The sequence below is a fragment of the Pipistrellus hanaki genome (genome assembly GCF_964339955.1).
Source record: "Pipistrellus hanaki genome assembly, chromosome: 8".
NCBI classification, from domain to species: domain Eukaryota; kingdom Metazoa; phylum Chordata; class Mammalia; order Chiroptera; family Vespertilionidae; genus Pipistrellus; species Pipistrellus hanaki.
In genome coordinates this window covers 62,423,018-62,435,585 of record NC_140510.1, presented here as the reverse complement: position 1 = coordinate 62,435,585, position 12,568 = coordinate 62,423,018, and the positions used below count along the sequence as shown (strand labels likewise).

Genomic DNA, 12,568 nt, shown 5'->3' with positions numbered 1-12,568 from the left:
TGGCTGTCACCGCAGCAATTCACCAGCCGGCAAGCGGGTCTGCAGGCAGCACTGAGCAGGGCCTGCTTGCCCATCGCTGTGGTATGGAACAGGCAGGCCCGGCAGAGAGCAGAAAACCATGGGGAGTGGGCCTAAGCCATCAGTAAGACATTCCTTGAGGGTTCCCGGAATGGAGAGGGTGCAGGTCTGGCTGAGGGACTCCCTGCCCTGTGCATGAATTTCATGCACCGGGCCTCTAGTTATCAATATAGGTGACTTTCAAGCTAAGCATTCTTTTATACCCTTTTGTAAGACTTTGACCAAATAGATATTTAAACACTAGACAAAAGTACTTTATCAGACCATGTGCTCTAATTCTTGTTTCAGAATCTAAGATCACCTAAACAAAAGAGCAATACATAAATATTGATGGGGTAACCTAAAAGGAGAGTCTTACATTTTTAATCCCAAACTGATTATCAAATGTGTGCAAACACATCTCATTGCTCTACTGGCATTTTCCTGAATATCTGCATCACACATATGTGCATGCATGTGCACACTCACACACAAATGAAATTGAGAAAGAAACTAAGCTGAACAGGAGGAGAGAGCCATGAAGGTGTAACCAATGAGTGACTAATAGGAACAATGAATGATAGCAGGATCAGAAATTATAGCATCTCAGCTCTGGTGAGTGGATTAGGGGAGAGAGAGTATATGGGATAATGGAAGAGTCTGGTGTTGAATTTTTCTGAGGAAAAAAGACCTCAAATATTTTATCAACACCCAAAGCAAAAGAGGTTCAAGATTGCCGGGACTGGTTTGGCTCAGTGGATAGAGCGTCAGCCTGTGGACTGAAAGGTCCCGGGTTCGATTCTGGTCAAGGGCATGTACCTTGATTGTGGGCACATCCCCAGTAGGGGGTGTGCAAGAGGCAGCTGATCGATGATTCTCTCTCATCGATGTTTCTAACTTTCTATCCCTCTCTCTTCCTCTCTGTAAAAAATCAATAAAATATATATTTTTTTAAAAAGTTCAAGGAGGCACAAGTCCTACAGCCCTTGTACAAAGAGTAGTGACAACTTATTGCTGCCCTCCCAACCACATAACTTGCGAAAAGGGCTCACACTGGAAGGATAGAAAAGCAATACAAGAACCTGTTTGAATTTTGTTCTAAATTGGTACCTAAAATAAAAGCAATCTCTTTCACCTCCAAGGTGCAGAGGGTTTCCCCACTATGACATATATAACACCAGGCTTTGAGAATCCCTGTGGGGTCAGAGAGTCTGTAAACCAGTGCCAGCAAGGCTTCAGTTCCGAGGACACAAGAAGAAAGAGGGCAGTGGTCCTGGGTAGTGGATTCCATTCTCTTAAAAGCTTGAGCCTGTGCCATGCAAGGAACAACATGAGAAGAGAAGAGACAGGGACTCGGATTAATATTTTCTACTGTGTTCATTTTTCCTCTTTGTCTTTGCTTTTGGTGGCTGATTTCTTAATATAATGGCAATACATATTAATACATGTTTATTGTAAAAAAAAATCTATATCTGCAGAATAACACAAAAGTAGCAATAAACACCGCCTGTAAATCTCATTACTCAGAGCTACTCAACTTTAACTCTCGGACACATAATCATCCAGCTCTCTCTCTCTCTCTCTCTCTCTCTCTCTCTCTCTCTCTCTCTCTCTCTCTTTTATGTCTAACATTGTTTGGCCTTTTAAAGTTGGGGATCATTATGACCATACTGCTTTGTAACCTGCCTCTTAAATTTTAAATAATCTCCTGATCATTTGGCAATATCTTTAAACGCTCTTTTAAAATGTGATTTTGAATGGCTATATGCAATGCCATCCTGTGAATGCTTTTGAATTTACCTACAAGGAAGCTTATTGATCTCAGATTGTAGTCAGCTACTGGCCCAAAAGATATTGAGGATGGGAACCTGTGAGTGTTCGCTTATTTGGCAAAAGAAACTTTGTAGTTGCGATTACATTAAGGGTCTTGATATGAGGAGATTATCCTGAATTACCCAGCTAAACTTTAAATTGAATCCCTCCCTAGAGGCTCAGAGGGAACACATCCTGCTGACACCTTGATTTTGGCCCAGAGGGGCTGATCTTGGTCTTCTGACATCCAGAACTATAAGAAAACAAATGTGCGTGTTTTTAAACCACCCAATTCTTGGTCCTTTGTTACAGTAACCATAGGAAAATACTACACAGTCTCACGCCTATTTATGAAGGACTGATTTATTCTGCATTATTTAGCATTCCTGTTTTCCTTTTTATTAAATACATAACAAACCTGATCACTAGCAGCTTTGTGAACAAGGAATGACAACAGCTGGTCAAACCAATGCCCCTGTTGGCTGCTTCCCATTTCTTCTGACCTTTGGTGTGCTGGCTTGTAGGACGGTATAAGAACAGGGCAGCTTCAACAGGATCCCTGGGTCCCAAAGTAAACTACTTTCCCTCGCCAACAGACAGCAAGGTAAAACACTGCAGACTCACACCTGTCATCCTGAGGCCCCAGTCCTGGACCACTGCTTCCCTGCAACCTCTTCCATGTATGTGTAGAGAAGCTGAAATCAGTGTTGTGATGACGTCTGCAGGTCAAGGGCAACACGGGCACTTCCTCTTATCCTCGATAGGAGGGCAATAAAAAGGGGACTGCGCCACTGTAGCATAGTTCCTGTCATTTGGGTCAGGTTGATTTGGAGTAAGAGCTTTGAGGAAATTGTTCAAGACATTTGACAAGTGGGGTTTGGCTACTTTCCAAGCACTTCCGATCTTCTGGCAGCACTGGATGGTAGGAAGTAGGCTGGTCTTAAAGTTAAACAACCTCACCTTTAACACTTCCCATCGGGGCTTCGTGTCCTCATCTGTAAAATGGAAGAATTGAATTAGATCAGAGCTTACACACCAGAATCTCTAATTTAATAATTTCACTGACCTTCAATTTCAAACTAGTTGAAACATCATTGCTGTGTCTAGCTTAGAAATAGTGCTGCTTTTTTAGAATATAAATGCAATGAAAATTGTTTTTCCTTTTATAGACGAAAATATGTAGAACAAGCTGCATCTTTAGAAATTTTAAATAGAGGTGACTTTTTGAAGGGTGTATTTCAAGAGAGCAATCAAAATAATGCAGTGCTATAACTATTGTATTTGTGATGGTCAGATCGTATTGTCAAGTCCAAATATTTGACCAACTGTCGTATTTCAAAGGCCCTCATTTGCCCATAGGAATAAACATGTATCAGCACTGTTAGATACTTTCTTGGACTTTAATGAATGGTATAAACTTGTAGGAGCTATAGCAACATAAACACCTCCTGAAATAAATGTATGAAGTCTCTAAAATCAATCTATAAAAGTGCTGAGCTTTACCTGTTAAAGAAATTAATTGATGCAGTATCACAGGTGCCATAGGTGAGAAAGTGCTTATGGGTGAATATTTTCCCCAGTCACAAACCTGCTAAGAAAATGCATGTGCAGCTCGTCAGGATGTTAATTCTGTTATTTACTTTGCAAGTGTTTTCTCATTTGTGCAGAGAGAAGGCAATGCTGCAAGGTTGGAGAGACCCTGTGCACCAATGAGCATTTACTGGGCAACATGGAGAGTAGAGTGATTCTGTAGGTCTGCATATGGCCGTACTTCCTTCCTAAACCCTTCACACAACTGCTCTTCCTTCTGTACTACATCACTGCCCTGCCTTTGACTGCTCTAAATTTACCAGTAGGAATCAAAAAATGCCTGTGTCTACTGCACAGATGTTTGTCTTCTCTCTAAGTACAACAGAATGGCTATGGGCCTTGAAAAAGGAACCCAGCTCCAACAACAACAATGTGTGGCATTGAGCAAACCACTTACCCTCCCTAAGTCTTGGCTGGGACCACTTGACATGGGGGAGGGGGAGACCCTTATTCTCTCTTCCCCCTCAATTCCTCCCTGACTTACCAATTGCCACTTCTGGCCTCACCAAGATCCAAACAGGAAAGAAGGAGAGGTAACCTGGAAAAAAGTGCTGACTTAACTACTGTTGAAAAATGGTCGCATGCCCTCTGGGACTGAGAGGTGTTTCAAGCTGACACTTTCTCTGGTGAGTGCTTTTATGGGTTCTCTAGAGACCTGCTCCTGGGACACTGTAAATATAACACTGGCAGTAGCAGAGCCTCCTTCATCAGACCCCACTCATCTCTCCAGAAGGAGTCCACAGCTGGGATCTACAGGACAATATTCCAGCCAAGGACTCCACAGCTGGACCTTGAGTAATGCCCCCTCCCTAAGCTCCCATCGGAAGGTGGGGTCAGTAGTTCCCAGTGTAATTCTGGACCTGCTGGCACAGCCACACTGGGTTGCTTAGGTTTTCATCAGGCACCTAGCCATTCTGCCCTTTAACTTCTGGGACTCAGGTCTTCAAGTAAGATGAGACTTAGATCAAAGATGAAAGTACTCCCCAGCCCAGCCCTGGGAGAATCTCTCTCCACAAAATTCCTCCTGACAAATCATTTCCTAATTTCAATGTTCTTGACTCTTTATATCTTTCATCTGGGTGAAACTCACTTAGGTAAGGAATCCAAGAGATGTAACTAGAATAGATCTCTTGAAATGTGCATATGGATGATCTCATAGGTAAATGTGATATCTGACATTTATTAATTTTTTAAAAAAATGGGTTACAATTTATAAGCCATAAAATTCACTTGTTTAAAATATACAATTCAGTGGATTTTAATATTTTCAAAAGGTTGTATGACCATCACCACAATCCAATTAAGAACATTCTCATCATCCCCAAAAGAAATCCCATATCCATTAGCAGTCAATCTCCATTCTCCCCACCCCACAGCTCCTGGCAACTATTAATCTATTTTCTGTCTCTATAGATTTGCCTATTCTGGCCATTTTATATACATGAAATTATACAATGGGTGGTTTTTCACTTAGCATAATGAGTTAAAGGTTCATCCATATCACAGCACACATCAGTATTTCATCCCCTTTATGGCTGGATAATACCATTGTGAGTACCATATTTTGTTTATCCATTCATTAGTTGATGGGCATTTAGGTTGTTTTATTTTAGGGTCACTAAGAATAATTTGTACAAGTTTTTGTGTGGATGTATGTTTTCACCTAAGAGTAAGATTGTTGGGTTACAATGGTAATTCTATGTTTGAAACTTTGCAGGAACCGCCAGACTATTTTTCAGATGGACACACCATTTTACAATCTCAAATGTATGAGAGTTCTGATTTCTCTACATCCTTGCCAACACTTGTTATTGTTTTTCTTTTAATATAGATACCTAGTGGGTGTGAAATGGTATCTAGTGATTTTTTTAGCATTTCTCTAATGACTAATAATGTTGGCCATCTTTTCATATGCTTATTGTTCATTTGAATATCTTCTTTGAAGAAATGTCTATTCAACTCCTTTGTCCATTTTTTAATTGGGTAATTTGTCTTTTTATTGTTGACTTGTAGGGTTCTTTATTGTTGACTTGTAGTTATTTTTAATTCTAGATTCTTATCAGATATATGATTTGCAGATATGTTCTCCCATTTTGTGGGTTGTCCTTTTATTTTCTTAATAAGGTTCTTTGAAACATAAAGGTCTTAAATTTTGATGAAGTTCGATTTATATATTTTTTATTTGCTTGTGTTTTAGGTGACATATCTAAATTACCATGGAATAATCCAAGGTCATGAAGATCTACACCTATGTTTTCTTTGAAGAATTCTATCATTTCAGCTGTTACATTAAGATCTTTGGTTAATTCGGGGTTAATTTTGTTATATGGCATGAGCATTTGTTGTATCTTCACATCACATTAAACCCAGCATCCTGTTATGTAAGTAAATCAATATTATGTTTTGTTTTTAAATAAAATATCTATACCATTAAAGGGAAATATTTTACACGCTGTAAAATATATATTTGTTGTAAACATTAAGATATTTATTGGTATGTATGTTATAAATCATCCTTTTATATTAAAAAATATTTCTTAAGGTCCATATTAAGCAAAAAAAATTATTAACTTTGTCTTATTATTATTACTTAAAAGCAATGCAAGCAGCAAACTTTTAATGCATTTGAGTTATTATAATACTCAATCACTAATTTCTAGAAGAAGAAAAATCTTTACAAATTAACATATTATTCTGGTGGCTGTAGCCTACATTAGGCACATGTTAACAAAATATTACTACTCAGATTGTTCTTGCTAAAATGCATGTGCCTGACCCAGAGAGACAACCCGCAGCATTGCAGCATTCCAATCTCTTCTTAAATGAAGTCTTTGGTAAGATGAAGTGTCAAGAAATGGAATTGTTGGTAGTCTGCCATCAGATTTCATTGCACTCAGAAATTCATGAAAACACAAAGAGAGTTCTAACTCAGCCTCCTCCCTGACTTACCAACTGCCTGACTTACCAACTGCCACTTCTGGAGGGTGTGAGAGAAGTGGGTAAGGAAACTAGAATCAGAGATGTAAAAAAAATAATAATAATCTTTATGACTGAGAAACAATGATGTGATTTTGGAGCTAGACTTCTTATGTATGCAACTCAGCTCCACTACCGACCAGTTCTGTGAACTTGAGTGGATTAATTCCATAACCCTCAGTTTCTTCTTCTCTGTAATGGGTTTCATGATAGCATCTGTCTCATAAGATTGTCACGAAGGTTAAAGGAGTTCATTCAGGTACAGCACCTAGTTCAGTTGATTGATTATAGAGAGATGCTAGTAAGTGTAAGCTTTATTATTTATTATTATTATTCCAACAAACAGAAAACTTGCACAGAGCCCCCAAATGACTGAAAGGTCATGGCTTTCAGAATTAAATTCCTATTCCTTGGAGTTATTATATCATACATAACATCTGAGTAAAACCCCAAACAAAATGTTTCTGCAGACAGGTGAATCTGGTTGTCATTTTAGTCTTTGGTCATGAATTTCAGGGATCTGATCCTCCCCTCTGGGAAAATGAGCTTGGAAGAACTGTAAAGTAGTTCTATGGAAGAGCCACCTACATAAGAACAGGGGAGAGAAAATAGCCTAAAATGAATTATACAAATGAATACTAAAGTTGTCAGTGAATCAATAAAAAAATCCAAGACACCTTAGTTCCATCTTCACTCTGACAGTAGATAAAATAGACCACCTAAGTTCTCTGGGGTTCACTCTTCTGATTTGGCAAATGAGAATTTGAATTTCATCAGATGATCATTAAAGTCCATTCCAGATTTTAAAAGTCCTGTGGTTACACTTCCAAATAAAATTGTGACACTCATTTTTTCCCCCAGTTTAATCCAAGACTGTATCAGAAAGCAACAGTTAAAGGACTATTACTTATAGAACACACATAACCATAGTAACACAAATTTTTATTTCTTTTTAGAAGCTACCTATATGACTAGGTAATAGGTTCATAGAATCTAAACAACAAAAAGTATGAAAAGGTATATCTAAAAGAGACTTCTTTCACCTATTCAGTTCCAACTGTTCCCCATCAGCACAGATATGTGCATGGCACACACACGCACACCAGTAACCACAATTATCCTTCTGGATATTGTTTATACATTTATATACAAGGCAACATAAATAAATCTTTGTTTCCTCCTTTTCTACATACTGATAATATATGATGTTCTCTCTTTCACTCCTTGCTTTTTGCACTTAATATATCTTAGAGATATTTCCACATCAGTGACAAAGGTTTTCCTCATTGTCTCTCTTACAGGGACAGAACATTTCATTGTTTGCATGCATGTCATCTGGGTTTTCAAACTTATTATCAAATAAATGTATTATTCTTGATTTTAAAAAATATCCCCTTCTGTTCTTAGCTATTTTTACCCATTCATCCCTCTCCCTGCTCTGAATTCTATGTTTATTTGTATCTTTTTTCTTTTTCTTGAGCACTCTTTTCTCTCTTGTTTATATTTTCTAAGAATTTTGCTCTTGCTAACATTTATTTCTATTTTGTTGTTAATGGTGTTTTCTTCCTCCTTGTATCTTTGGATTTGCTCTGTAATTAATATGCTTATATTCTATGTTTAGGGCCTCATTTTGTTTTCTCTGTGTCCTAATAAATGGTCGTGTGTGTGTGTGTGTGTGTGTGTGTGTGTGTGTGTGTGATTGTCCCATGGACCCTTGGGGAAAGATGTATGCTCTGTTTTATTGGAACAGAGTATGATGTATATAAATTGGATTTCCCTTGTTAATTTTATTATTTAGGTCTTCTACTGTTTTTATTACTTTTTGTGACTTGATCTGCCATAGACTAATGCACCAGTCTCTTCCTATAAGGTATTTCTGCCTAGATCTCATTGTACTGAATTTTTTTTTTTTTTGTGCATGCTGATGCTATGTTTTTAGGCTTATATACCCTCAAAACGATTAGATCCTTGTACTGAATTACACTCTTTATCACACTAAACCGTGATGTAGTTATACAAGGTGTCCCAAAAGAAAGTATACACACTTTCCCAGCTGATAGTTCAATTTTGAAAATGAAATGCATTTTAATAAACTCTCCTTTATAGTTATTCAAAGTGTGTGTGTACATTTTGCAGAACTCCCTATACTTGTAAAAGCAACCAGTAAGTCAGCATTATTATTGTTCTGTTTCCTCCCCTCTGCTTTTTCTTCCAATATTCAACTTCAGTTTGTAATATTCATCTTTACACTTGAAATATACTTGAACTTCTACCATTTGCCTTATCAGCTCTAAATTATAGATTTTTGTCTCTTCACCTGAAAGATCAGGAAATCAGTACACATACATGATCTTCACTACGTTATACTGTTACTATCACATTGACCTCATCAGGGTTTATAACAGTTACTCTCAGTTCCTAACAACATATTGATATCAACCTGAATCTCTTCTGACTGCCAGGCCTTTCCACTCTGGTTCCCACCCCTCCCCCACAAGTCTCAGCCCTCAGATAAGAAAAGGTCTTTGTGGACTTTGAGGACCACAATGTACCAGAGAACTATTTGGAACTCTTCAGGTTTGGAGCCCTGGGTGGGGGCTTGGTCTAAGCACAGAGTCTAAGAGTCTGTGGAGATTGCAGTGCCCGACAGGAGAGAGGGCAAAGCGGTGCAAGCAAGAGGGCTTATCTGCCAACACAGCTGTTGTGGCCCTGCAGACTCAGGAACATCTGGGCAGAGACTTTGCAGGGGACATGAGTCCTACTTGAGTAGATAGGGACACTGAACCATGAGAAATTGGGTTTAAGTGGTAAAGTGCTCACATATGACACTCCACCCCCCTTTCACAGGCGTGGGAACATTTAGATTAGATCTGAAATTAAAATACGATTTAATATGAAAATACAGTTTTGTAGATAAATAGTGAGTTCTGATTAAACAAAAATATGGGATTAGAGATGTGTTTATATGAAGCTTTTCCTGTAATTGATACAGATGTGTATTTTGTCTCTAAATAAGAATCAAAGTTAGACATGGATTTAAAAAAAAATACTCCCTACAACAGCCAGTACCCTTCTCTGAATAGAATTTGAACTCATCTTGTTGTTCTTGCCTTTTTACTCCTGTTACTTACACACACACACACACACACACACACACACGGCCAGGGTAGCCTTCTGGTGTTCTGGTTCAACACGCCTGGGAGTTCACAGTTCCCTTTCAAGTGTCCAAATTGCCCTCCCTGCCTGCCTAGAGTCTCCATGGGCACAGGTCCAGAAAAACAAAATCACCTTGTCATGACCGCTTCCTGTTCCCCTCTCTGAGAGGCCCCTTCGCCCTCCGTCAAATTCCCGCGGGGTTTTATCTGCACCTCCCAGAGTTTATCGCTTTCTGGCTTCTATTCCCGTTGTTTATGTGCATTAGACATCACGGCCAGGACGAAAGAATGGCTGTTGGCTTTAGAGTCGGACCTGTCTGAGGATGGATCCCAGGTCCATCCCTCACTAGGTGGGTGGCCTTGGGAAAATTCCAAAGCCTTGGGAGCCTCCTTTTTTGGCAGAATGTATAAATAATATCCTCTGTCCTACTCGTTTTGAAGATTGGAGAGGGTATACATAAAACACAGTTCTTGGTAAAATACCAAAAAAAAAAGTTCCACCATTATCATTAGTATCATTATTTATGATGTTTTTTTTTTTTTTTTATGTCCCCTTTGAAGTATTTATTTATCCAATCATTTAACAGATATTTTTTAGGACAAACTTAAGTGCCGGGCACTGGGGACCACATGGAGAAAAAGACAGAAGGTTTGGGGTGGGAGGGTGGCTTAAGGCAGTGAATAAACAAGCAAACAAATAAATACAGACATGATTGCTGATGAAGACAGACTGGGAAGAAAGTAACATAACACGTGCAATAGAGAGGGAAAGAGGCGGGGACAATAAGCAAAAGCCACTCGGGGAAGACAGAGTTTGGCCTGAGATCTGGACAAGAGGGAAGCCCCCTCCAACAGCCCCAGAGCCACAGCATGTCAGAAAGTTGGGGACAGGGAGGAGAAGGGGACTGGGACTGGGCTGACAGCAATAAATGAATGGTAGAGGGTGAATGGGAAGGGCCAGACAGAGGCCGGTCCCTGGGGGCTGTGTTGTCCCTGATAAAGGGCGTGGATTTTATCCCCAATATTATTGGCAACCTCCTGGAGGATAGAGTTGGCTGGTTTGTACAGTATTATACTGTATAATATTATACAGTATTATAACAGTATTATACCTGCCATGCTCTTTGCCCCTTGGAGAGCTGTTACCCTGCAGCCAGTCCATATCTGGACTGGCGCAATGGAGAGATGAGAGGAAGGAAGAAGGACAGGAGGGGAGAAAGGGGGAGAGAGAAGGTCACAGTAGATACCCCCTACAGACGAATTTGATGGTTCTCACCATTGTCAGGGACTCGGGACTGGCCGGGCGGCCTTGGTGGGCGGAGAGGTTTTCCATCCTCCCGTGCACATTGGATTCACGCTGGTCCGGTCCTGGGGTGGTCCCAGATGGCGCTGGGGGCAGGGAGCCGGGAGGTCTGCGAGGAGAGCAGCTCATCGCCGCCTCTGGCTCTCGTCGCTGGCAGTCCTGCCTCTCAGGTCGCAGATAACAACTGTCAGATGGTCTCACTGTGCAGCAATAAGCTTCCCCAAAACAAAGAGGCCAGCCCGGCCCCAGAGAAGCAGATCTGGACAGAGCACACAAGCCTGGAAAAAATTAAAAGTTCGCGAGCAACTGAGCGAAGCACCTCGGGGACACGCCAGGGGTTCGCCCTGAGCACACAGTGTTCCCCACGCCCTGAGCGCCCCAGCAGAGAAAATAGCCCTCCATCCTCCATCCTCGGGGAAAGGGAAAAAGAAACCACGGGAGCAAGTCAGGGCTGCCACTCAAAACTAACACGAATGCCGCGCAAGGCTGGCCCGGCCCAAAAATGGAGAGAAAGGGAAATGAAAGGCAGAAGACAAGAGACAAGATAAGAAGAGGGGCGGGAGGCGGGCTGCTGGGCACCGCCTGCCCCTCTGTCCTGCAGAGAACACATCCCTTGTGGCCGCGGGATAGCTGAACCAGCCTTGACTGGGTCCGCTGGACCCCCTCCTGCTAAGAGCACCCTTTTGAGAAGAAGCTAGACTACAAAGGACCACAGCCTCCTCTTTAATATTTTTTAAAAAATTTTTAAAAACTTGTGTTACGCCGAAATCGGTTTGGCTCAGTGGATAGAGCGTGGGCCTGCAGACTGAAGGGTCCCGGGTTCAATTCAGGTCAAAGGTATGTACCTTGGTTGTGGGCACATCCCCAGTAGGGCGTGTGCAGGAGGCAGCTGATCTATGTCTCTCTCATCAATGTTTCTAGCTCTCTATCCCTCTCTGTAAAAAATGTTTCTCTCTATTCCTCTCTGTAAAAAAATCAAAAAAATATATATTTTTTAAAAACCTGTGTTATAACTTTCTTTTTCTTTTTTTTATTGATGTATTGAGGTGACGTTGGTCAATAAAATTATACAGCTTTCCATGGGACAACTATAATCCATCATCTGAATATTCAATGTTTTTAAAAGTAATTTTGGTCTTCAGTATAAAAGGAACTGAACTCAAGCTTGGCCAACCTCCCTGGTGCCAAGGGTATTTGCTAACAGACAGACGTTTCCAAAAGAGGGCTCCTGGTTCAGGACAAAACAACAGGTTTGGAAGAGCAAGCGATGTGAGAGGATGAGACTCAGGGACCACATCTGAGTGAACTTGAAGGTTGACCAAGCCCGGATTGGGAAAGCGTTGCTTGTCTCAGTTGGCACCTTGAGGAAATGCCACGGTTGGAATGAAAGGTAGAACTAGCTGGCATGCTCATTATTCTGAGTGACCAGTTTCCTCATGGGTGCCAGCTCTGTGCCCAGAAAGCCACCCGGATACATTTCTGAGACGTGGAGCCACGGTGGCAAGATGCCACCTGTGGCCTCGTCATCACTGTGCCTTGGAACACAGGCCTTCTTCACTAGAAAGGCGGGAGGAAGACTCCAAGCAAAGATATGCTTCTGGTGTTTAAGGCCTTTCACACTTCACATTTCTGAAAAGGTAAACCAAACTGTTCTGTCACAAAGGAAGAGATTTTA

General features: G+C 40.8%; 1 long non-coding RNA gene across 1 annotated transcript; it reads right to left on the bottom strand.

Moving 5' to 3' along the window:
- Positions 1–2,235: 2,235 nt before the first annotated feature.
- LOC311627108 lies at positions 2,236–11,512 on the bottom strand. Its single transcript, XR_014795840.1, has 3 exons — positions 10,867–11,512; positions 3,944–3,997; positions 2,236–2,864 (listed from the first exon to the last, which is right to left on the bottom strand). It is a non-coding gene; the product is annotated as an uncharacterized lncRNA (long non-coding RNA).
- Between the last annotated feature and the right edge of the window lie 1,056 nt (positions 11,513–12,568).